The following is a 24137-nucleotide window of genomic DNA, read 5'->3' as shown; positions in this document are numbered from 1 at the left end:
TTTGCTCCTCATCTTGTCCAAATATTTGTTTCTGCCCACTCCTGATCCTTCCTGGATAAAGACCCTGATGTGCACATAAAGCCAACAATGGGCTGCCACCTGTCTACCTTGAGGCAGGAGTAAAACCCCTGTGCTATAGATGGATCTCTCCAGTTGCTCGCCTGGAGCCACCTCCTCATAAGCATTTTTAGAGACATGCAGCAAAACTATTCTCTGTTCTTGCATCCTGATTAGAAGAGAGAAGAGACTTGAATCCAGAGACTCTTTTTGGTCAGAAAAAGAACATCACTATTTTAAGTGTGGCTCTCTGACATGATCTAATTGATCCCAAATGAGTTCCTTGCCTTGGGATTTCTTGGTTACCTTGCAGTATATCCAGTTGCTCTAGATTTGTATAAGTATGCAGTTATTTCTGATGCTGTTTGCAGTGTCAAATTTATGCAGGTCTTTGATGCTCCATGGATAACATGGAGTGGATCATATTTGCATTTTGCTCCCTGCACCCAGCAAAAAGATTTTTAGTGTGAGTTCTTTGTAATATACCACATTTATCGTGAGAACAAAAATAAAAAGGCAAATACACTAGTTTTGTGTGCTTTTAAATGAGTCCCAAAGTTAAAAAAAAAAACACTTTCATCAGTAAGAACCCCTAAAAACAGGAGAAAAGATAAAACAGGAACAAAGGGGACAGATACTTACTCCATATGTTTTCACCTTCTTATATCTGTCTAAGATATAGACGAGAAATAGAAGTCTGATTTTCTTTTGATAAAAAAACAATGCAGAGAACAGAGTAAGCATGCAGTATTAACCTCGTTGTTGCATAGCATTTCAATTATACAGAGTGTCTTATGGTGATGATGCCTGGAGGTTCGCTTATTCTAAAGCTATCAAAATTAAACGCTATCAAAATTAAGTGCCAGTGTAATGTTTGGGCCTTTGGCATCTCTCTCTCTTTCTTGTGTGGAACATGTGCATTTCAAGCCATATCACACTAATCCCCCAGCAAATAGGGGATGACACATTGTTGTCCCACTGTGAATAATCATTAGCCGTTGGCAGCAGCAAACAACGAAAATAATAATTTGCAAATCAGATTTTAAATGGATGTCACTTCTGCATCTTCGCCATTACCTCTGCAACAAGTGTGCACACCTAAGGCTTCAATAATGCTTTTATTTCTTTAAGTTAATAACCAATAGTCCTGCTGCAGCCCTTACAACGCAAAGTAGGCTCAATAATTTGCCTCTTTGCTGAGGTTATACATCATTCACAGTGCAGAACTTGGCAAAAACAGGCGTCGGATTCAACTGAAAGACAGATTTCTGAAAAGGATGGTTGCCTTGCATTGCTACTCTGAAGGTGAAAGGGAAATGCTTTGGGGCTTTTCACACACTCTGCCATTACCCGAGAAGCTACTGTACTCTGGATTTTACAGAGTGTGTGACACTGCTGCACTCCTGCCTGTCACAGCGTGCAATTCTAGTTGGGAGCTGCTTTCAGATCTCAGCGCAGTACCAAACAGCACAGTACAACACAGTCAGTGGAGATGAATTATATGGAGAGAAAGTAGTTCAGCAGTAGCATTGAGGTGCAAATTATTTAGTTTAGCTCACCACTGAACTAAAACGCATTTCCTTTTTTTTTTAGCAAACACCAGCTTGTTCCATGTTAATTTCAAATGTTCAAACCTTCCCCTTGCATGACCTTATCAGCGACTCCAACCACCCCAAGAAAATCACTAGTCTGCAGAGTGAAATGGGACGAACAACTGATTCTGACCGATGCAAGCAGGCACAGCTGTGCATCCCTGCCTCTGTTCCCCCTGCTGCACAGCTGAAACTCATTTCAATTAGGATTGTGGCTGGCAGAGGTAATCATACATCACTGTTAAAATGAACTATATTTCTGAGAGGCTGCGGAGCCTGAATGAGGTGACAGTGTCTCAGGGAGAGAGGCTTAAATGGAAAAATGCAAATATTAGAGAGAGAAAGAGAGAGAGAGAGAGAGCGGCCGGACATCTCCATTTTATGTTTCACCATTCACCTCAATTGTATCTTTTGATTAGTCTTGTCCAATCAGCTTGGCCTGTGGGTGACAAACCCCCTCCCACTATCCTCTTGAGCCATCACAGTGTCTCACACTGCAAATCTAATTTTAAAACAACCATGCAATGAATGAGATTAGGAAATGTCACATGTTAGTCATTTCTGGTATTCTTGTAAAAGCTACAGTAAGAAACAAAAAACAGAACATTACTTGTACTGCTAAGTTAATCCTTAAATATTCCTGGTTCGTATCAGAAGTTGGAGCTAGATGGAGCCTTCTTGATTGTGGCACAGAGGTAAGAGCGGCATCAAGATGTAGGAACGGTTCCCTTACAGCCCTTTGAAGTTTAGGGGAAACTGTGGGACCAGTGCTAGAAGCAAATTCTCCCCCACTCTCTTTTTTTTTTCTTTTACTAAGAGCAGCCACATTGTTACGATACAAACATGAAAGCAAATAGAGCCGTGGGGGAACAGAACAGTGTTATTGTAGAAGGCTGGGTTCTTGTCAGTCTATTGAGTTGTTTACATCCACAAATTTTGACAAAAGCTTGTGTCCTCAGACGCTGGCAGGATGCCACATGACCTGTGGCAAGGAGAAGCAGCAGGAAACTGAAAGGCAGACTTTGAACCATGTCCTTTAGGATTGCTCTAATGAAAAAGGAGTCAATTATTAAGGATTAGTAATAGCTTGAGACTAAAGTAACATCACATTTACATAGACTATAAATGACAAACAAACTAAATGAGTATTTTTGCTCTCTGCCTTCTCTCTGGAATTTTATATTTCCTTAAATTTGATTACAGCCACCACACAGCCTGCCATTGTTTGGCATTTCTGGCATCCTTTGGCATAAAAATGTTTTTCCATCCCTGTTATCAGCAGTGGAAGCACATAATTAGCATGAGAGGCAAAGACAAAAAGGAACAAAGAAAAGAAAGGAACAACTCCTACTCAAGCTTCAATAAAAATCAAATATGTAGATACACCGAAAGCTGTTTGATTGACATGTTAGCTTGCGTACTAAGCACTAATTGCTGCAATGATTTAAGATATCAAGTGAATGTGTGTATTATTCACTGCAGTACTAAATTACCAGTCTAGCTTTGAGGTTGGGGAAGCCTTTTCTAACATTCTCATATCACATATATTCTGGATCAGCTTGTTCCAGCTCTTGATTGAAGCTGAATGTTTGCAATAAGTGAAATATTTAAACCTTAGATGGGTTTTTTTAACTTATTATTTACATACATATTTTTAAAAGTGACCTACATTACAACTCGCTGACAGAGATTTGTGTGCTGCTGGTAGATGCACCGGGGTCTAGTAAGGTGACTTCTTTCTAACTCCAGTCCACGCTCTCAGTTCTTTTTTTCCACACTTCAGCCCTAGCCAGTTTATCAGACTTTACACAGCTCCCTCTGGAACCAGAAGACTTTAAATAACTTGTTTCACATGTGTGGTAGTGCTCCCCAAGACCTGTAAACAGACTTTGATGTGGAAAATCTGGAGAGGTCCCCTTTAAGGATGCAGCTGATGTACCCATGCCAGTAGAGAAGGCAAAACAGAGACCTGCTTATCCAAACATTTCTCCATTTAGTTCCTATTCTGACTGTGAACTATTCAATTTGAGTGGAAAATAAGAGAACTGGCTCTTTAAAAGAGTCATTTTTATTTCCCTTTGCCTTTTCCTTTTCTCTATTGTTTGCTGCTCCAAGACGCTTTATCATATCATCACTTAGCCATCTCAGCAGCTGAAACTGGCAAATCAGATGACAGATTTTTGTAATCAAACCGCAAGCACAACCAACGGTCAATATTTGTGGCACAGTCCCGTGCTGACAGTCTGCAGGCTGGCAAACATAATGATGTGGAACTGTGTCAGTAAGAACAGAAATTATTCGGCATCTGTATAAGCCTCTTTTTTGCTCATTTTTGTTCTTTGCTTGGCAACTCTGGGCTGCAGCTGAGTGCAGCCCACACAAGCAGGCAACCTGGCTATTATAGATTATCATCAGGGTGACAAATGAGCCGCACCAGGAGGAACTTTCTTTTTTTGTGTGTGTGTGTGCTGGCCTTCTTGCATGCAGGTTATCCTATAAAAGGCAGGGGGATACACAAACTTATTCAAAAGTTGTTGACAGGTAGTGAAGAACTTTGCAGATATACTGGAGCTATAAGACATCTGACAACCTTATAATCAAATCTCTGGCTCACTAATCATGCATGCTAATTCATTTGAACGGGACAAAATGTACAGAGGAGCACAGCTGATGCATATTGTCAGAGTGGAGTGCGACATTCTCTGAAAGCATCTGGCAGTTTCTTAAAGGCGTTGCAACAGACTTTATTTCCCCTCTGGGCTTGTTGGCTTGATTGGACAGAAAAATACACAACAAGAAGCTGAACATTATATAATTAAGAGTGCGTGATGTTTTTTTTTTCTGTCAATAACATCTGAGGGTAAAACACACAATAGCAATGTCCCTTTTATGTAACAAAAAGCAAATGCATTTACCGTAATACATTTAGAGACATCTAACTAACTAGCCCCAGATTATACCTTTGCGTTAGACCACGTTGCATCAATACATGGGTAAAAAAAAATCCTTATTTAGCTTGATATTAATAAGCTTTAGTGTCTAAATGTTTTCGTGATTTGCAAAATGCCATATTGCGGCTGGAAAAGCAATAATTTTTATAGTTTTCTAATTATTTTCTTGTGCCCCTTGGGTTAAAAACTTGCTTTCATATGAAGCACAACGAGACAGATGATGTCCGATACTTAAATAATGCATATTCATGGCTGGATACTAAAAGTTGAAGCCCGATATGTTTTAATGAGCCTGGTTCCCAGGGTGAACGACTAGAATTTCTCATTCCAGTTCCAGACAGAAAAGGTTAAAGGATCTCTCCTCTGCCAGGGACAGAAAAAAACAATGTCGAGAGCAGCGGTGCACAGACGGCAGCTAAAAGCCTCCTGCTAGGTTACAACCACCAGACGCTGCTTTTTTCCTCCATGGATCACGTTAGCACATTGTAAACATGTACATGCATATGGACATTGAATGGACCTCTCTCTTTTTTTATTGCATAATTCATACAGTATCCCTTTCCATGCCGAAAAAAAAGATTAATATTGCAACATGCTCGTATTTTATTCAGGTTATTTGCAGAGTTAATTGAGCTATGGAAAAGTCCTCAGAGGACAATGAGTTTCATCTAATCCAATCCTATTATATCTAACCTCACAGTCTGCTTTAATTAACAGAGCAGTGCTCTAATTTTGCATGTGTCAATTTGACTGTGACATTTCCCTTCATGATGTAAAAACATGGATTCCCTGATTGTGATCAAAACTTAAATGGAATAATTCTGTTAAATGGGGAAAAAACAACAACAACAACAACAAATAAACAAACAACAACAGCCACTTAAACATAATTGTTATTTTGAATATAATTAACACGCAGCAACCATTTACCCCGTTCACATTTTCACATTAAACCCCTCTGGGTTTCCTTCAGGCATTACTAAGTGATCTCAGATCTTTTCAAGTACACTTCATTTCATCTGCAGCACAACAAGCCATCCAGAGAGAGGAGGAAGATCTCACCACGCTAAAGTAAATAAAACACATTGAGAATAGTGACAGCTATTGTGCTGTCATTGCGTGTAAACCCCCTGCTGTTCCACTCTCACAGTAATGAGGAGGGACGTTCATTCTTCATCGCCTTAGAGGCAAAATCACTTCTAATAACGGAGTAGGTTCCAGATGGGCTTTCCCCCACTTCTTTTACTCCTTACTTTTCTTTCAGTTTACACACCTTCTGGCCTTTAAGGTTCTCATCTGTGTTAAGATCTTTTTTTTTTTCTACAGTGCACCCTTTGTCTTAAATATATGATGGGTATAAGCTACATCCGAGTGCTGCCATGTCTCATTTCCTTCATGGCTGTTGCTACAGTTGTTCCTCGACTTAGTATCCACTTTATGATTCATATAATATGGATGTTCCCTGCAGGAAAAGCTGGTTTGACTCATCGCATCATAGGACACTTTATAGATTGCACGGTTCTCATGAGCTTTTACTGCAAATGGGTTGCTGCTTCACTTTGATCAGTCTCTGTGTCTGTGTTCAAAACTATACATGTTGTGGGGCAAACTGTATACATAGATGTGATATGTTCTCAATTGGAAGTGCAGTGTCTCAGGACAAGTTTTGTTGGAAAATATTGAGGGGCGATTGACAAGTTAGTGGCCTAGGATAAAATCCAGGAATGTGAAACCTAAACACTGACTTGTACAAAGACTGTCTGTGCACCTCCTTGTTGTGCTTGGACTTGTCAATTCAATTTGAAATATATATATATATATATATATATATATATATACTTCAAAGAAGAAAAAAAAGGCGAGAAGCTTTGGAGTTTAAAATTGTTTTTGTCTCCAGATGCTTAATAAAACACTGTCTGCAGACACAAGGCACCTCCTTGAAGAACACACAGACATTTTGTTCTGGCGAATCAATTATTGATAGCGCTATCTTACTGGTGCTGGAGAAATGTTATGATCAAGGTGCGCCAGCAAAGCATAAGTTTAGAAACTTGCAGCCCAGAAGTAGTACACAGCATTTTTTTTTGTGCTGTAGAAGTGTTGCAGTTTATCACACAGTCGGCATTTTCTGTCCTACTTCATATATAAGTTTACCCGCTCTGAGCTATGCATCAAGAAACATCAGCTTCATCTGGTTGTCTGCATGATTATTAGCACAAAGGGAGCTATTTCTACCTAGCAGTAGGGCCTATCACTGAAATAAAGTCCCCTCACCAAATGTGATGATCTGAAAACAGACATAAGAGTGGGCCTAGAGTAAAAAAAAAAAAAAGAAAGAAAAAAAGGGGGACAGGTCCAAATTTACTCTAGGCACATTGTCCAAGCAATTATTTTTATAGCGCTGCAGCACTGCACACGCAATGTACATCCGCTGGCCTGGCTTAAAGTGGTCACATTGAGCAAGCACTTGAAAGATAACATCAGGTCTTATTTTTTCTTTAAAGGTAAGCTAGCAGTGTTTCATGTGGATGTCTGGGCTCATACACAAAGAGAAGCAGACTGAAAATAGCTGAAGGGTTCATTTTGGTCTGATATTGTTTTCATAAGATAATTATGGGAAAAAATAGTTCCTTTTGGCTGCGGGTGTTTCTGTCTGTTTAATATTTATTTCTTTTCCTTATTTGCGTCATATAATTCTGTGTTTGCCTTTGTCTGCCTTAAATGTCAGGTGGGGATGGTTTGGGGGTTGTTTACTGATTATGCTGCACACACACACACACAGAGCAATCAATACATAAAGCACTTGTGCTGGAAAAAGATACACAGATGGACATCGATTCAGTCATAAGTATACTTAAAGCTAATACCCATCAACCATAAAACCTTTAAAAACGTTAACCAGTATTGTTTTTTTCAGCCTCATTATACAACTGTAATGTGTGGTGGAGAGCAGCCAGCTTGAGAGGTCAGATGCTGCAGCAGCTGAGCCTGATGGGTCTGCATGTTGAAATCTGGCAGAGGGGTTTTTTATTTGAAGGGCACTTGTCCTGGCTGACTACTAGTGGTGGCCTGTATCATATTACAGAAACTGACACAGAATGACAGCAGGAGCCCACTGTGACATAATCTCACACTGAAGAAACATTTGGTTTGATTAACCACAGTGCAAACGGCATCCAAGTGCAGAGAGAGACCAAGGGTTTCATTAAACACAGAGTAGTTTCCCCTGACTATTGAACCATGCAGTAGGTAGTTTTGTCTCAGGGAGTGGCTAAGGAAGAAAAGTTGGACTTTCTGATTAAATGAAATGAAAACACATTTACTTGTGTTTTGTTATAACTCGACTACACACAGGAAAACTGATGCTTTGCATCCCCAGGGGCTGAAAATTCAATATCTCATAATTCAACTTTTTCTATTCATTATTTATTTATTTCAGTTTGTGGAGTTACTTTCGGTGTACACAATAAAACGTTTATCGGTATACAGACAAAATCTTGCTGCACTCCATTTACAACTTAGTAGAAACAGTGATTTGCATAATTCAAGAGAATTGCTTTGATTAGGATTATCTTTAAACAGCTCTGACAGTGGGGATGACTCAAAGTAAAGGCAGTGAACTTGGAGACATACAGTACCTTTTGTGTTTTTCTATAACTGTAGCAGAAAATAGCCTTTCACTGAGTTGTCACAATCTAATCTTTCACTTTGGCTTGTTTGTGAAAGTCAGCGGTGTCGCAGCCTGAGCATAATTCCTGTTATGATTACGATAATGTTGATTCTTCCTTGAAGTGACAGTGACAAAGTTGCTTTAGAGTGTAAATGGCCTCTGGTTTCTGTTACATTCCTCAAAGTGACGTATACATTGCATTTAAGATGACATAAATGCCTCAGCCAGCAATATCCTGCCTGTGCATCTTCCTCCCCCCCTCCCCCTCCCAGCAGAACATTTTAACAGCATTGCCGGCGACATGCATCAAACTGAGCTGAATTGACACGGGTCGACACGCGTGACATTGATATTCATGGCAATCACGCAGGTCATTTAGGCCCGTAGAAGAGGGAATTATGCTGAAAGTGCAGAGTGAGGCAGATTTGTCAGACCAGGAAGCGTCTGGGACCAAAAGATGCCCTTGGACCGTCCCCTTCAGTCGACTTCAGCTTGGGGACAGGAGTGTGTGTGTGTGTGTCTCTCGCGTGCTGCATGCTCGTGCCAATTTGTTACCGTCTCAATATGTCTCCATGCTGATGAAGGTCTCATGGACCTAAATATCTGCCCCTCCTCATGAATATGTAAGCAGTAAGATGAGGGCGGCCACTTGAAGGAGTTTGCAGAATGTGTCCTTGTTGGATCATCTTTACGCTGCAGTCCTATAGGGTTTATCATTTGAGAATCCAATAATAAACAAGCACAAACAGAAGTGGGGGTCCTCCAGAAATATGCAGCAATGATGAAAAAAAAACTACTTGTTCTCAAACTTTTTTCTTCCGCTGAAGCGCATTCTTAAAAAAGATGCGTTTTTTTGTGTAAAAAAAAAAAAAAGAATTCCAGGCATTTGCATATTGTGCTTGACAGTGGCGTGGCATCTCTCAGCAGAAAATGTATCAGCAGTGCTGCAGCAAATGGAAGCAATTCTAGTCACCACAGTCTGCTCATGTCATCCTCTATCTAGGTCACACAAACTGGGAGAGTGGCGATGCTAACTGGCAATATTACTCCACTAAGTGCTCAGCCCCCTTCTGATTTTTTGTGCGTTTCTCTTGTGCTTTTCAAAATGCTTTTTATTGTGGATGGCATTGTTCAGAGCTGCACACTAACGGGCCAGATGAAGCGAGTGGGATACAAAGTCCCTTATCTGAGGTTTTGGGTGCTTCACACTATTATCAGAGGATCAAACATTACATTCTTTGATCTGGAATGATTTGGGGGAACTCTCAAGTGAGGTCATTGAGACTACAGAGGATGGCTGGTATCAAAGTGATTGGGATATGAATGGGAGCACAGTCTTCACAGGAAATACCAAACCGGAGTGGTTTCACACATTTAATCCACAAGAAAATCTGGCGATGCCAGCATACCTCTGATGTCACAATGCTTTATTTGGTTGTTTTGGTCATTGACAGATTTGGTCACAGCATTTCTAATGTATTGTGTAATGATTAATTATTAAATAAAGCACAGAAAGGCATGTGTAGAATGTGTTTTTTGCAGAAGAACGGGGATTTCACAAGAGCAGTTGTTTGTGGCGCCAGTTTAACTACAGAATTGTGGGTAATTTGCAGGGAGGCAGTCCTCAAAAGTGCAGGTTAGAAAGACAACACCATCCCATTATGCTGAGATCTATTTGCTGTTGTGAGAACAACACAAATGTTGGAATTTGCTTTAAGAAGACACATTGGTTGATCCTCCTTATCCATCCTCATCCATTCTAATCAGGTGAACATGTCACACACAGACAACACACTTGTGAAATATCTCCACACTAGGGTGGCCCTGTTTTTTGTTCAGTCACAGAGTTCTATATAATAGATTGGAGATCCCTCTTTTAAATTCACACTTCTTATTGAAGCAGTTCTGTGGGATGCAGCTCTGTGAGTCGCTCGGGCCTCCGTCTGGTTAGTGTCGACTCTTAAGCGTTCTAAAAATGGGAATTGTTTACAGTATTGAGGCAGTGTTCTTTACGAGACCATATGGACCTTTTAGATCTGTTTTCAGTCAGACTCTTAAGAGAAGTATCTGCTTTCACTTTTCTCCTGAAAGGTGACGAATGGTCTCCTTTTGGCAGCGGTTTGAGATCAAGGAAAGTTGGTCGTATCAGTAGGAAGCACACTTTACAAGCTGCCACATGGTGTGCATTTACCTGTGGTACTTTAGGGCAATGGGAAAATGAAACTCAGGTGGTGTTCGAGAAAGATACCAACACTCATACAGTATTTGTTTAAAGTGTTATCCTTCAATTTCTAACCCCTTAAAAGTATCAAAATGATATAATAAAACATGTTTCTCTTATTTAGGCATCCATCCATACAGGAAGCATTTATACATTATGCTTTGACATAAAAATGATAATAAATTAATTTCTGTAGAGGTTATTAATATACTGGCATGTCGGATTTCAAATACCCTTCATTTCTTTATTTTTAGAGTTGACATGGCTCTACGACACACAAGCGAGATGAAGACAATCAGTAAGTAATGACTGCATTTCCTCTGCTTATTAATGTCAAGAGATACTGTGATAAGTATATCACATCTGCTCAAGTGAATATGACCATGACGGCAAGACTAACAACAAAAATGCTTTTTTTTTCCCCATGCATCGGTCCAATAAGATTTGTAAAATCAAAATTGGTGTTTATTTTACTAACCTAGGTCTCTTGGGAATGTTTTCCAACTACCACAAACTTAATTAGATTTTCTCTTAATTGCATATTTGAATATGAAATTGGTGAAAATTGCAAAGTCAGTGAGAAGTTCAGTGGTCCGAGTGTTATTTAAAATGCAAATGCTACAAACCAAAAACAGGTGTTTCACAGACTCTGCTCTCCTTTTTTATCTCGTAAACAGACTGACCAATAACTGCTTTAGTTTCCTTCCTGAAGCCTGATAAATGACCTCAGCTGGAAAAAGTTTACATAACTAGGAAGCTCATTGTTTGCCAGTTTTCTCTTTTGTGTCTTTTCCATGTCCAACTTTGCAATGGTAGAATCCTCAATATACTATATTTGTGTTCTTCAAAGTTGCAACATGTCTTCCTTTTTAATTTGCTGATAGTTTAAATTGTATAACCTGTCTGCTCTTAGGGAGGAAGTGAACTCATTAGAGAAGTATAAACTCACTGGGTCAAGCTAAACAACTGCATTTTTTTGCAGTTAAGTATTACTGAGTTTAAACCTGTTAAAAAAAAAATAAGGCAACCCTAAGCTTTCCACCCTCATCCTTTGGTCTAATACATGAAATCGAACCCATGTTTTGTGTCCAAACATGATCACTGTCACATCTGTCTCATCAGAAAGGTCTCCAGGTACATTACCTGACCATACTCCACTCTTCACATGGGAAACATTTTGTCGTAATCCAATCTAAATACCAAAGTCTTACACAGCACCTGGAATTGTACCCCCTTTATTATTTACTGAGACTACAGAAGCCCTGCAAATGAGCTGCACAAACAATCCCCGACATCAAAAAGACAGATGCATTTTCATTGGGTTTGGTATGGTCGTGCTTTTCTCACCCACCAGGCAAGACATCGATATGCTGAGAGTCTGTATAGGAATTATTGTTTAAAAAAAACCAAAAAGGGGAAAAAAGCATTCACATTTACACTAAATGATGGAAATGTATTCTTACAAGCGGCCTGTGATAAAGCCATATAATAGAATTCAATGAGGTTTTCCTGCAAAGACCAAAAGTGGGTCATAGGATTATGGGAAAGTAAAGTAACAATTGCCTTCTTAATGCCTCAAATCTTGACTGGCCTGCAGCATTATATAGAGAAGAGAAACACACATTATAAACATAAGTAGAAAATAAAAATATTTTATTTTAATATTTAATACATGTGAAATTTCCTCAGGTCAGAGGCACAATTTTAAAACACTGGTTGTAGTTGGAAGGCATTTTCCTGTCTGTTAAACCGCATTCAGCTGTTTACGTACAGCTTTACCTTCCCACTTCCCCCCACGTGAATGCGCTGCCAATGCCAAAGGTCATTAGCTCATATGTCACACCTTGACAGCCTCACTCTCCTGTTTCAGCAATGAGATACCTGGGCCATGTCCCTGCGGTCATCCTCTCAATATGAGCCCCCAAGCTTTTAAGTCAGAAGCAATCAGCTTGTCACAATTGAAGACATAAGCTGAAGTTCATCGCTGCAGCCACTCGCCAATGATTAACTGTTTGAAGTTGCAAGTGTGTTGAATGAATGATGATGAATTCCAAAGGGTGTGAATTCAGCAAAGAAATGCTTGTTTAAATATTTATAAGAAAAGAGGAGGCTATAGGCTGCGTGCCAAATGCTTAATTTGTAACAGAAATGCTTACACATGGGAGTTATTCATCACTGTGTTTTACTGTAGTCTTTATTTATTTCAAGAAATATAACAGTATGAATCAGATGAGTCAACACATAATCAGTTCAAAGAGGAGGTTAAGCTAGCTTTTGAAGTTTGAAATGTCAAGTAAGGATTCAATGTTTTCATTAAATCCAGTCCCATATTTTTATACCACTATTGGTCAATCTTCTGTAAATTCTGTGCAATACCCATTCAATGCATTTACAATGAGCAGTTATATCTATAATAGATTTTTGTACAATGAAGTGAGAAAAGTCAGCAGCAGGTCAGACATTGGACCAACCCTTCTGAATGGATTTAACATCTCATCTGGAACAGGAAGTTCATGTTGACTTGCTATTAGCTGGATTTTTTAATGTGTGGCAGACACAGGACATGAATAAGGAGTATGTGATAAACAATTAGACGGTCATTTGTATATTAAAACAAGAGTTGGGGGGGGGTCACCATGGAAACCTTTGACTCCCTTTGTCTGGACCCTAAAGATAAAAAGAGGCTGAGTTTGTTTCCCGTTTCTTACCTGATGTAACCCTGCCAGTGATCCTGGCTTAGTGTCAGTGTGAGAAGCTTTGTGACAAGAGGACCCCAGAGTGGGAATCTGCATGTACTGAGAGCCTCGCTCGAGTTGTTTTACAAGGTCAACAGTCCCACCTGAAACAGCAGATGACAGGGACAAGTAGTTCAAGGACTCTCAACGTGGACTGAGAATAAATGAGAAGCCTTGTCCCATATTCAGAAAGCCATCAGGGACTGGCGAGGTCAATAATATTGAGAGAAGGGTAGGAGACACTGGAGACAATGTGGCCTTTTGTGTTTTACTGAAAAATGAAGAGAGGCATTGACCATGTGCCAAATCTTTTTACGTTTCTCTCGCCTGTGTTATGACTTTGTTAGTCATCTTCTGGTCCTTGGATGCCCCTTGAACCTCCATATATTACACTGTGAAAAAGCTGTAAACACACTCTGCAGACATATGAACAGCTGTATCATCACTCTAGAACATGCTGGATGATTGAAGGGAAAGGGTCATTTTGAGGTGAAAAGGATCCTTTGATGTGTATTTAAATTTGGGATTCAAGGGTTAGTCATGTTAAATTTGCCTTAAAAGCTTATGTATTATAATCAAATAGAGCGTAGAGAGTGTCGGGTATTAACTTATGGCTTTTAAAACAGGAACCAACTGCATTGAAGAACAGTGTAATAGGCAGAGTGAAACTAGGAATCGAATTCTCCCTTACATTACTAAAGGGGAGGGATAGTTGTTCTAAGCACACATAGCCACCCACCTCCATTTCCACTTAAATCAGCCTCCGGTGCAGTGCTGTTTATCCTCTGAACAAAAACACTTACCTCACAGTGACTTTTTCCTCGCCGGTCATATTTAGATAGCCGTGACAGCCTACCTGAGCTATCTGGGCCACAGTAAACTTTCATGGGCCTCGTTTACTCCTCTGGCTCCAATAATCAACACAAGCCTCCTGCTATGGAGAAATTATTTATCCTTCCCTCCATTGGGGTGGAAACAGGCCATGTTTGCTCGCTCACAGCCTCACTCTTACATTTTAGCCGCTACAAAAAAAGCACATTTGGATTCACACACATGCTTGTTTTCATCTTATTATGCTGTTTGTTGCATGACCACCAGATAATACTTACAGTAACACAATTATAAAATGCATTTGGAACAGGTTTTTCAGGTAAACCCTGCTTCCCGAGGCCCCATTATTTGTGTGATTTACCTCCCATCCTGGACAAAATGTTCTTTTACCCTGTGTTTAGAGCTCAAACAATTGTTTGAAGTAGTGCAAAGGCAATTACAGCACACTCTTCACCAATAATAAAACCCAAGTCGTAAGATTACTTGTGTCAAATAAACACTTGTGCAACATAGTCATTACACTTTAGCTCTCAAAAGGGCCAGAGCTTTTTGGCTTCATTAAATTTCTATTGTTTGTGTTTGTCACATAAGTCTCCATAATGTGATTGTTTTGGCCATTAGTGGAAGGGCACTGTGTATTGTCTGCTTTTGCAAATCATTAATTACAACATAGTTATTAATCCCACTAATGGGGACTCACCAAATCATGGATGCATTAGAGTAACAGTTGGAAGATAAGCTCACGGAGAAAGCAATTTTGTTATTGTAAAAAGTGTTTGAAATTATATTTTAGCTACTGCAAAAAGGAGAAGCTATTTTACCATTAAATCACAAAAAGAAACATTTTTACTTCAAAAAGTGGTTGTGTTAGGGAAATTAGTACTCTTGACCTAAGTAAAATGCAGCCCTGGGGCCTTTTTTTCATAAAAGTAATTTGTGAGAGTACTGGCACATTACAAATGGTTCCGGCCTCCCATTTCACAGATGATTGTCACTTACAAATTACATATAAATTGGCAAGTTCTTGACAGTCCTCTCACATGCTCGTATATGTGTTGTATCTGTGCCAACAAAATTAGCAAAAGAAATGATCTTTGATCCCATGTTGCCACAAAAACGTGTTAAATAGGCCACGTTCTAAAGTAGCACAGTGTTTACAGAAATTTACATGAGGATTTATACTGCACGCTCTCATTACGTGCAACCAGGTGATGATTTTATGAAAAACTATTTGAATAGCAAACAGGCTGTGCTGCTGTCTGTGCTCAGGGAGGAGGTGATGTTTTGACAAGAGTCAGAAGGGGCGACAAGTGAGAGCAGCACGAGGAGAGGACCACAAGTAGAGGGGAAGAAGGAGAAAACAAGGCCACCAGCTGGGAGAGAGAGAGATAGAGTAGAGAAGTTGTGTATGTGTGTGTAGATACAGGGGTGGTAGGAAGACAGTGAAATGCATGGGTTGAGCCACAGGAATAGAGAAATGAATATATGCATGCAGGGGGTGGTGAAAATAAGAGGGAGAGAACAGCAAAAAGACAAGACAAAGCTATACAAAGAGGAAGAAATGGAGGACAATGATGTAGAGACTAAAGAAGAAGAGAGCCGGAGCTTGCTTGCTGTGTTTATAGGTCCCAGATGTCCGGAGGTAATTGTGCAGAGGGATAGTTCTGCAGACATCTGGCTGCTGAGAGCTCAGTATTCTTTCATACAGGCACACACACACAAACACTCACACACATCCATCTAAAGAGCAGCACATAATCCCAATGGAAGAATTGCTTAAAGCATGTAACCTGGGTTAATTTAAATCATTCCCCTCTGATGGGATCCTCCCAATAGGGGGGGTTCTTTTGAGAGCTAGCTTAAATCAACCTTAGAAATGACTTCTTAGTGTAAAAGTTCGTTTTAAAGGTCCGGCACAATACAGGGAACACATTCCACTACATCTGACAGCTGAATCACTTTTGATATGTTGGTTGCTTGGATGTCCGTCTCCTTTTTTTTTGTTTTTATCCTGCGAGCTCAGGTGGACTGGGATTTGGCTCGAGATGTGGTCGACTGTTTGATGCTGTTGCCGTGTTTTTTCGTTTCTGACTCACTTGAAAATGTACACTGATGCCTACTAGTCCACCTTGAGGAACCAGACTGCAGCTCTTTCTATTCCAAATCCTCCTTCTTTCAAGTCTGCCAGTCCACACGCACCTCTGGGAGATGATGTTGAAATTCGGATGTGGAACACCTTTGGAAGCATCTGAAATGTTTGTTTAATGTATTATTGAATTTTGCTTATCTTGACAACACTACCACAGCTGATTCATTCGTATCCAATGAAAATTCATCTGCAGCTGTGCTTACTTGAGGTGTCTCGCTGACACATGTGGTGGTTACATTCTTCCAGCAATTACTGACAGCGCCATTACCTGTAATCCTAATTAAATTTTTTAATCAAGAGCAGTCCAATTACCACTGTGATTGCTAACAGCTTCTATAGGTCACTCTGTCTGAGGTGTTCTCTATCATATCTTACAGCGAGGACGTTGTGGGTGATGCAAGTGTTTGGTGTTTATTATCCAACCCACCTCCATCTGCTGTCAGATCAACCTTACACCTCTCCATGTTAAAAAAAAAGATCTTTGGCATCCAATAACACTGTTGTTACTCAGTCTTTGTGTAATATCTCTAAAATAGCTTTATGATGAGAGTCATCATAGCTTTAATACTATACTTACTAAAGCCCCTGGTGAAGACTCCTAGATAGTAGATTTTGGCTTTTAGTCTGCCTTTCAAAATAAATGCCTTAACAGCATTAGGTGGGAAGTAATGCTAGCTACAAGCTGCTAAACACACAAGCAGTCAGTGTCATTTTCAGCCTCTTAGAAAGTCATGCAAGAGAGCTGCCAGACAATACCACATGTCTGACAGGAAGTGAAGCCATACAGGGGGCAGTATGTCAGGCAGTTAGATATGAATTTAGCCTCCCGGGCAGTCAGAGCTTCCAGATTGCCTTAAGACTGCCATATGCCTGACAGAAAAAGCGCCACAGGGACTGGTTTTTGACTTCTCTAGTATTTGTATTGGTGTACACCTGCGCTCTCTTTCAGTGCAACCTGTTTGTACTTGGACTTTCCTGTGGTCTTTGGTGCGTGTTAGGAAGGTATGTCTGAATAGTTTCTAGAGAAGGGTAGTTCACTGTAAGGATAACATACCAGAGACCCCACTTTAAATTGGCTGAGTGCCAAATATGTAGCTTGAAACCAGTGTACCATCGTGCCAATTAAACGAAAATCATTGAGGAGACAGACACTTGCTTTGATCACCAGGCCTCACAGAGACGGCTTCCATACTTGCAGGATTAGAGATGGAGGACCCTTCCGTGTATCTGTATTTAAAATACACCTCTGTACAACCTTAAAACACAGTAGACACATTTGTAAAACAATTAACATGATAAGGCTACAGTATAAACTGCAGTCTGTGCTGCTAATATTAAACCTTGGACATTGCTTTCTGTTTGTTTTTGCAATACTGTGCACACATATAAGGACGTGCATTGAAAAACAATGCAGTTTTGAGATCCCCTGCGGCAAGAGACTGTTATGACGCCAGTGTAGCCGGGCAGCTTGTCCCCAAGGAAAGTGATGGCCTACCGTAAAAACTCATATAAAATATCTACACACACACAGAGGCAATAAAGAGGATTTAATATATATATATATATATATATATATATATATATATATATATATATATATATATATATATATATATATATCTTTGCATATTAGGTGCTGAGATGATATCAGTTTAGTTGTTTGTCTTGATAGACTCCATGTCTAGGGCAATTTATGGAGAGGTCAAACTACGGCAAATAAGCATATATATTAGAATTTGAAGTAACAACCCAGCTTTTATTAACATGTGTGAACCACTGTGAAGATGTTTCACATTCTGAGCTCTAGATGTTGCCGCTTTGCTAAAATACCCCAACCATTTTCAAGGTTCAAGTCCCTTCCCAACAACTCATAGGCATGTTACATTTTCTGAGCCTTTATTGTGAAACTATAACTTTTGGCCATATAAAGCATATTTTTCTGTGAAACTGGACACTAGTCCTTCTCTGAGAATATTTGAAATGCTCAACGGGAATGAAACTATTTCCTGAACAACACGTACTATTCTGTTTACTTTCCCATCCTACATTAATTATTCAAACTCCCAGAACTTGCCAGATGAGCCAATGTGTGCATCCGTGCCATCAGTGCACCAGCTCCACCTGAGCTACCAACAGATTATGAAGGAAGACACCGTCCTGAAATATTTAATGTATTCCTCCTTTTATACCGTGTCAGACTTATAGGAGAGGACAAGGAGCTTCAGCTTGTGGAGTCGTGACTAAACTGGAGGAAACAGTGGAGGAAGACAAAACGCTCCCTCCCACCTCTGTAACCCGCTGTTCAGCCGAAAGGTACACAGTGTGAATGAGTCTGGAAATGGATTATGCACAGTGGACCTGGGAGCAGTTAAAAGTTTGACTGGAAAAACAAAATTATGTACTTTCTTTGATCTGAGGCACATTTAGGAGGCAAAACGGATGTGTCACCAAAAATGTATTTTTACATTACTGTTGGTTGCTGCTCGCTTGCATGATCAAGCGACCACATCAAAGGAAATACAGAGGGCTACAGAAATCCTTTTTTATGTTGGTTTCTATTTTATGGTCCAGAGCTACAACAGGGGAACTCATCCTAATTTTAATTTATGAAGCTGGAAAATAAACCCTGGCCGCCACATCACTTGCGGTTACATGTTATAAAGCAATCGGTGACAAAATATTTCAAAAAGTGGAGAGAAACTGAAGGTTTAATCTTCCTTTTTTGTCTTTTACTTGGTCCTCCTCTCCTCTTCATTCCTCTTGATCAGTGGAGCGGGAAATAGATCCCAGTGAAGCAGTGATGTAACTGAGTTATCTAATAGCCAATTGAAAGTGCTCCAATTTACATCAAGCACAAGTTGATGTAAATGACCTTCTTGATAGCACGCTCACCTTCGTCAAACATCCTGTTAGCGATACACCCGCAATCAGCTATGCACTTTGCCGTGTCACATCGATATGGCTGGCTGTGTCTGAGGAGATGATGCACACACACACACACTCACACACTTTAACACAATTCGGACCAGTCAGACCATGGGTTATGACAAGGTGTCGAGACATTGCGACTTGGCCAATGGCGCTGTGGTCCCCTGGGATGGCCTGGGAAAAAATACTGTCACCAACTTTGTATGTGTGCGCACATGTGTGTCCTTAACTTGTATCGCTTTTTAGCAACAGTGAGAGACCATGGCTTGAGGACCATTACTGATATAACCCATGACAGCCACGTAACAACACAAGGTCATTATAACCAAAATGTTGGACTAATGATAGCTGGATGTACAGTAGAGGTAGTGAGGACTGCTGGATGGTAATGAGCTCTTTTAGAGTGCCATTTCACGACTGCAGCTTTTTTTTTCCCTTGTTTCCTTCCAAAAGCTGGAGATTCAAAGTCATTAGCAGTTCCCTCCGATGATAATTCAATGCAGTTCAGCCAGATAATTCTGATTTAGATGAAAGCAGGGAGCTGACAGAACATTCTTTTTTCTTATAGACTTGTATGGAATGGAAAAGAAAGCAGACGAAATGAACCTCTGAGGTACCACTGTCCCATTTCTTTCATTTTTTGAACAATTTATTGAACAAGTCCAGTGCCTTTCTTAGCTCTGTGCAATGTCACAGTTTACATTGCATCACCACTGTTTGGACTTTGTCTTAAATCTTAACAAATTAAGTGGAAGGCACATCAGTTAGTGACTTGCTAACAAGCTAGCAATGTGTATAAAATATATAAAGGAGGTTATTACCTTTAGAAATGTAGTAGTAGTTTTAGTTTAGCTGGATAAATAGATAATGCAGATACACAACAGGCATGTGCATCCAAGCTTGCATTAGGAGCCTTGGCTGCTTCTTTTTGAAAGCGTGTTTTGTTTATGTTTACAAAACATAAATGAATGATCCAAAATCATAGGAATGCCATTAGAGCATTTTGTTACTGTTAAACTGTGAGTCTTCTTAAAGCTGAAGAGCAGTTTTTTATAAATATAAAAAATACATAATGTTAATGCACTGTGCAGCAGCCCTGGTCTCTCACACGCCTTCCCTTACCCCTGAGGGTGTATTACTCTCAATGCTGCACTGTACAGCAGATTGCGTGAATCACATGTTAACGGTCCACAGCCCGAGTCCACACAATTCACACTTTATTTCTCCCAGTGATGATTAGCATGTTTGAAAATCTCTGTTGGGAACTGGCGCTGGGTCGTTTTGCTGGAACTTTCTGCCTGCGTGAGGCTCTTGGTGTGAACTGTTTCATCCCTGCTTTGAGACTAAAAGAAAGAAAGAAGTTCTAAGATAAGATAAGATAAGATAAGATAAGATAAAACTTTATTAATCCCGAAGGAAATTCTTGTGCCAGAGGTATCAAGTTACATTAAATGCAGTTAAGTACAGAGTATAAGAGTATAAGTGTCACTATAATCCAAAATAAGAGTACAGTACGCAGTATGAGCACAATATATGATACATGGATACAATATGGAGATGTAAGGTGCTAAGTAAACATAAATATAGACCAGTGGAGGGAATGACAGTGATGCCTGACATGATTATCTAGCGCTTCTCCCTACAGAAAGGGGAGGAGTTATACAGTCTGATGGCCACTGGCAGGAAGGACCTCCTGTGGCGTTCTGTGCTGCTCCTCGGTAGTCTCAGTCTACCACTGAATGTGCTCCTGTAGGACAGCAGTGTGTCCTGCAGGGGGTGAGACATGTTGTTACGAATACTGAGGAGTTTCCTCAGCATCCTCCTCTCCGTCACCTCCACCACAGACTCCAGCTCCACTCCCAGCACCGAGCCAGCCTTCCTAATGAGCTTGTTGAGTCTGTTGGTGTCGGCCGTCTTCATCCTGCTGCCCCAGCACACTACAGCGTAGAAGATGACGCTGGAGACCACCGAGTGGTAAAACATCTGCAGCATGGTCTGGCAGACGTTAAAGGACCTGAGTCTCCTCAGTAGATACAGGCGACTCTGTCCCTTCCTGTATATTGCCTCTGCGTTTGTGGACCAGTCCAGTTTGTGGTCAATGTGGACACCCAGGTATTTGTAGCTGTCCACAATGTCCACGTTGGTACCCTTGATGCTGACCGGGTTAGGGAGTGTCTGGTGCTTCCTGAAGTCCACCACCAGCTCTCTTGTCTTTGTGACATTCAGCTGCAGGTGGTTCTGTCCGCACCACTCCACAAAGCTGTCCACCACACTCATATACTCCACCTCCCGACCTCTGCTGGTACAGCCCACAATGGCAGAGTCATCCGAGAACTTCTGCAGGTGGCAGGACTGTGAGCAGTGTCTGAAGTCCGATGTATAGAGTGTGAACAGGAATGGAGACAGTACTGTGCCCTGGGGTGCCCCCGTGCTGCTCACTATCGTGTCCGAGACGGTGTTCCTCAGCCTCACAAATTGTGGTCGACCTGTAAGATAGTTAGTGATCCAGGTGACCAGTGGGGTCTCTACCTGCATGTCCAGGAGCTTCCTATTCAAAAGGGCAGGCTGCACGGTGTTAAACGCACTGGAAAAATCAAAGAACATGATTCTAACAGTGTTACCTGCCTCCTCCAAGTAGGTGTGTGCTCTGTGCAGCAGGTAGATGATGGCGTCCTCCACTCCAATACGGGGCTGGTAAGCAAACTGCAGGGGGTCCAGCGATGGTTCCACAACAGCACGCAGGTGTTTCAGGACCAGCCTCTCCAGAGACTTCATCACATGTGAAGTCAGAGCAACTGGTCTGTAGTCGCTGTGTGTGCTTGGATGTTTGGTCTTGGGCACAGGAACAAGGCATGTTGTCTTCCACAGGGCAGGGACAGTCATCAGGCTCAGACTCAGGGAGAAGATGTGCTGGAAGACCCCACACAGCTGTGTGGCGCAGTCCCTGAGTACTCTGGGGCTGAGTCCGTCCGGTCCTGCAGCTTTTCCCGGTCGTAGGCGACTGAACTCCCTCCTCACATCTTCTGTGGTGATGGTAACTGTGGACACAGAAGAGCAGAGAGAGAGATCTGATGGGGGAGGGTGGGGGGTTGTTAATGGAAGGTGGGGTAAGGGGGGCAGGGTGATGTTATTGATGGGGAGGTGAAACTGGTTAGTATGGTTAGGGGGAGGGGGAGGAGGAGGAGGTACATTGTTGTTATCGACAGGTGTTAATGGTGCATCACAGGGCGGGGGAGGGGGAGGGTGGTCAGGGAGTGGACTATCAAACCTGTTGAAAAACAGGTTCAGCTGGTTGGCCTCCTGCAGATCTCCATCCATCAGCTGGTCAGAGATCCTATTGTGGCCGGTGATGGGTCGCATGCCACTCCATACCTCCCTCAAGTTGTTCCGGGCAAGTTGGCTCTCCAGCTTCCTCCTGTAGCTCTCCTTGCCCTCTCTGATCTTCTCCCTCACCTCTGCCTGGGCCCTCCTCATCTCCTCTCTGTCTCCACTCAAGAAGGCTGTCTTCTTTCTGTTGAGTGATGCCTTGATGTCCTTTGTCACCCATGGTTTATTGTTTGGAAAGCAGCGTATTGACCTGGTGGGGATTAGAGAATCTGTACAAAAATTAACATATTCTGTGATACAGTCTGTGAGTGTGTCTACATCCTCACCGTGGGTGTCACAGAACACATCCCAGTCAGTCACCTCAAAACATCCCTGCAGGGTCTTCAGGGCTTCCGGTGTCCACCTCCGTACAGTTTTGGTGGTCACCGGCTGCCGCTGTACTGCTGGTATATACTGGGGTTTGAGATGGACTAGGCTATGGTCTGATCTGCCCAGGGGAGGGAGAGCTATGGAGCTGTATGCCTCTTTAACATTAGCATACAGTAAATCTAGAGTTTTATTTTCTCTTGTTTTACAGTCCACAAACTGCTTGAAAGTGGGCAGAGTTGATTTCAGATTAACATGGTTAAAATCGCCAGAAATCGCTATGAAGGCATCAGGGTGCTGGGTCTGAAGCCTCGCGGTCACAGAGCTGATGACGTCAGTAGCCCGCGACGCCTCAGCCGAGGGAGCAATGTAAACAACAAGTACAATGGCGTGAGAGAACTCTCTGGGCAAATAATACGGACGTAGACTCACCGCTAGCAGTTCAATGTCCGGGCTGCACACACGCTCCTTTACCGTAACGTGTCCCGGGCTGCACCACCGGTTGTTCACGTAGAGCGCCAGTCCCCCTCCTTTCTTCCTGCCGCTCTCGGTGCAGTTCCTGTCCGCCCGTACCAACTGAAAGCCGGCTAAACTCACGGTAGAGTCCGGTATGTTTGCGTGCAGCCACGTCTCTGTAAAGCACATTACAGACGCCTCACGAAACACACACTCGCTCTTTGTGAGAGATGTTAACTCTTCCATCTTATTACCCAGTGATCTAACATTACCCATGACGATAGAAGGAAGATACGGCTTGTATCTTCTTGTCCTCAGCTGTCTTCTTTTGCCCCCTCTGCTTCCACGTTGTTTCCTTCTTAGTTCTTTGGGGATTTCGTGTCGCTGGCCATACATCCCGCTGTGCTGGAGACTCATCAGCTGATCCCTGGTGTAAACAATGGAGCCCTGGCGTGTTTCCGTCACGGCCGAGACGCGGCATGATAAAAGTGCTCCAAAAGCGATGAAGACCACGAAGAAAGTCCGAAAAAGACGCATTATTGCAGTGCCTGACCGCTTATACTTCGATTTAGTACGAAGTAGAGTGTGTAGAGTAGGAATAAATTACGAAAAACAACTTAATACACCCGCGGTGTGCGGAGCTTCTCTGGCTGGCTGCTACCGCGAGGCCGCGCCGGCAGGTTCCAAAACACATCACATGTTATTCTGTTATAAAAAGACAATTGCATGGCCCTATTCAAAATAATAAATAAATCATAATTTTGGGTGATTTCACATAAAATTGAATGCGCAGGGGCATGTGATACTTCATTCAGAAACTTGGTTTGTCCCTGTTTTGCAAATTCCCTCTGCTT

Source organism: Parambassis ranga, chromosome 2, assembly GCF_900634625.1.
Source record: "Parambassis ranga chromosome 2, fParRan2.1, whole genome shotgun sequence".
Lineage (NCBI taxonomy): Eukaryota > Metazoa > Chordata > Actinopteri > Ambassidae > Parambassis > Parambassis ranga.
The sequence above is the reverse complement of the archived record's forward strand: the minus strand, read 5'-3'. Positions refer to the sequence as shown.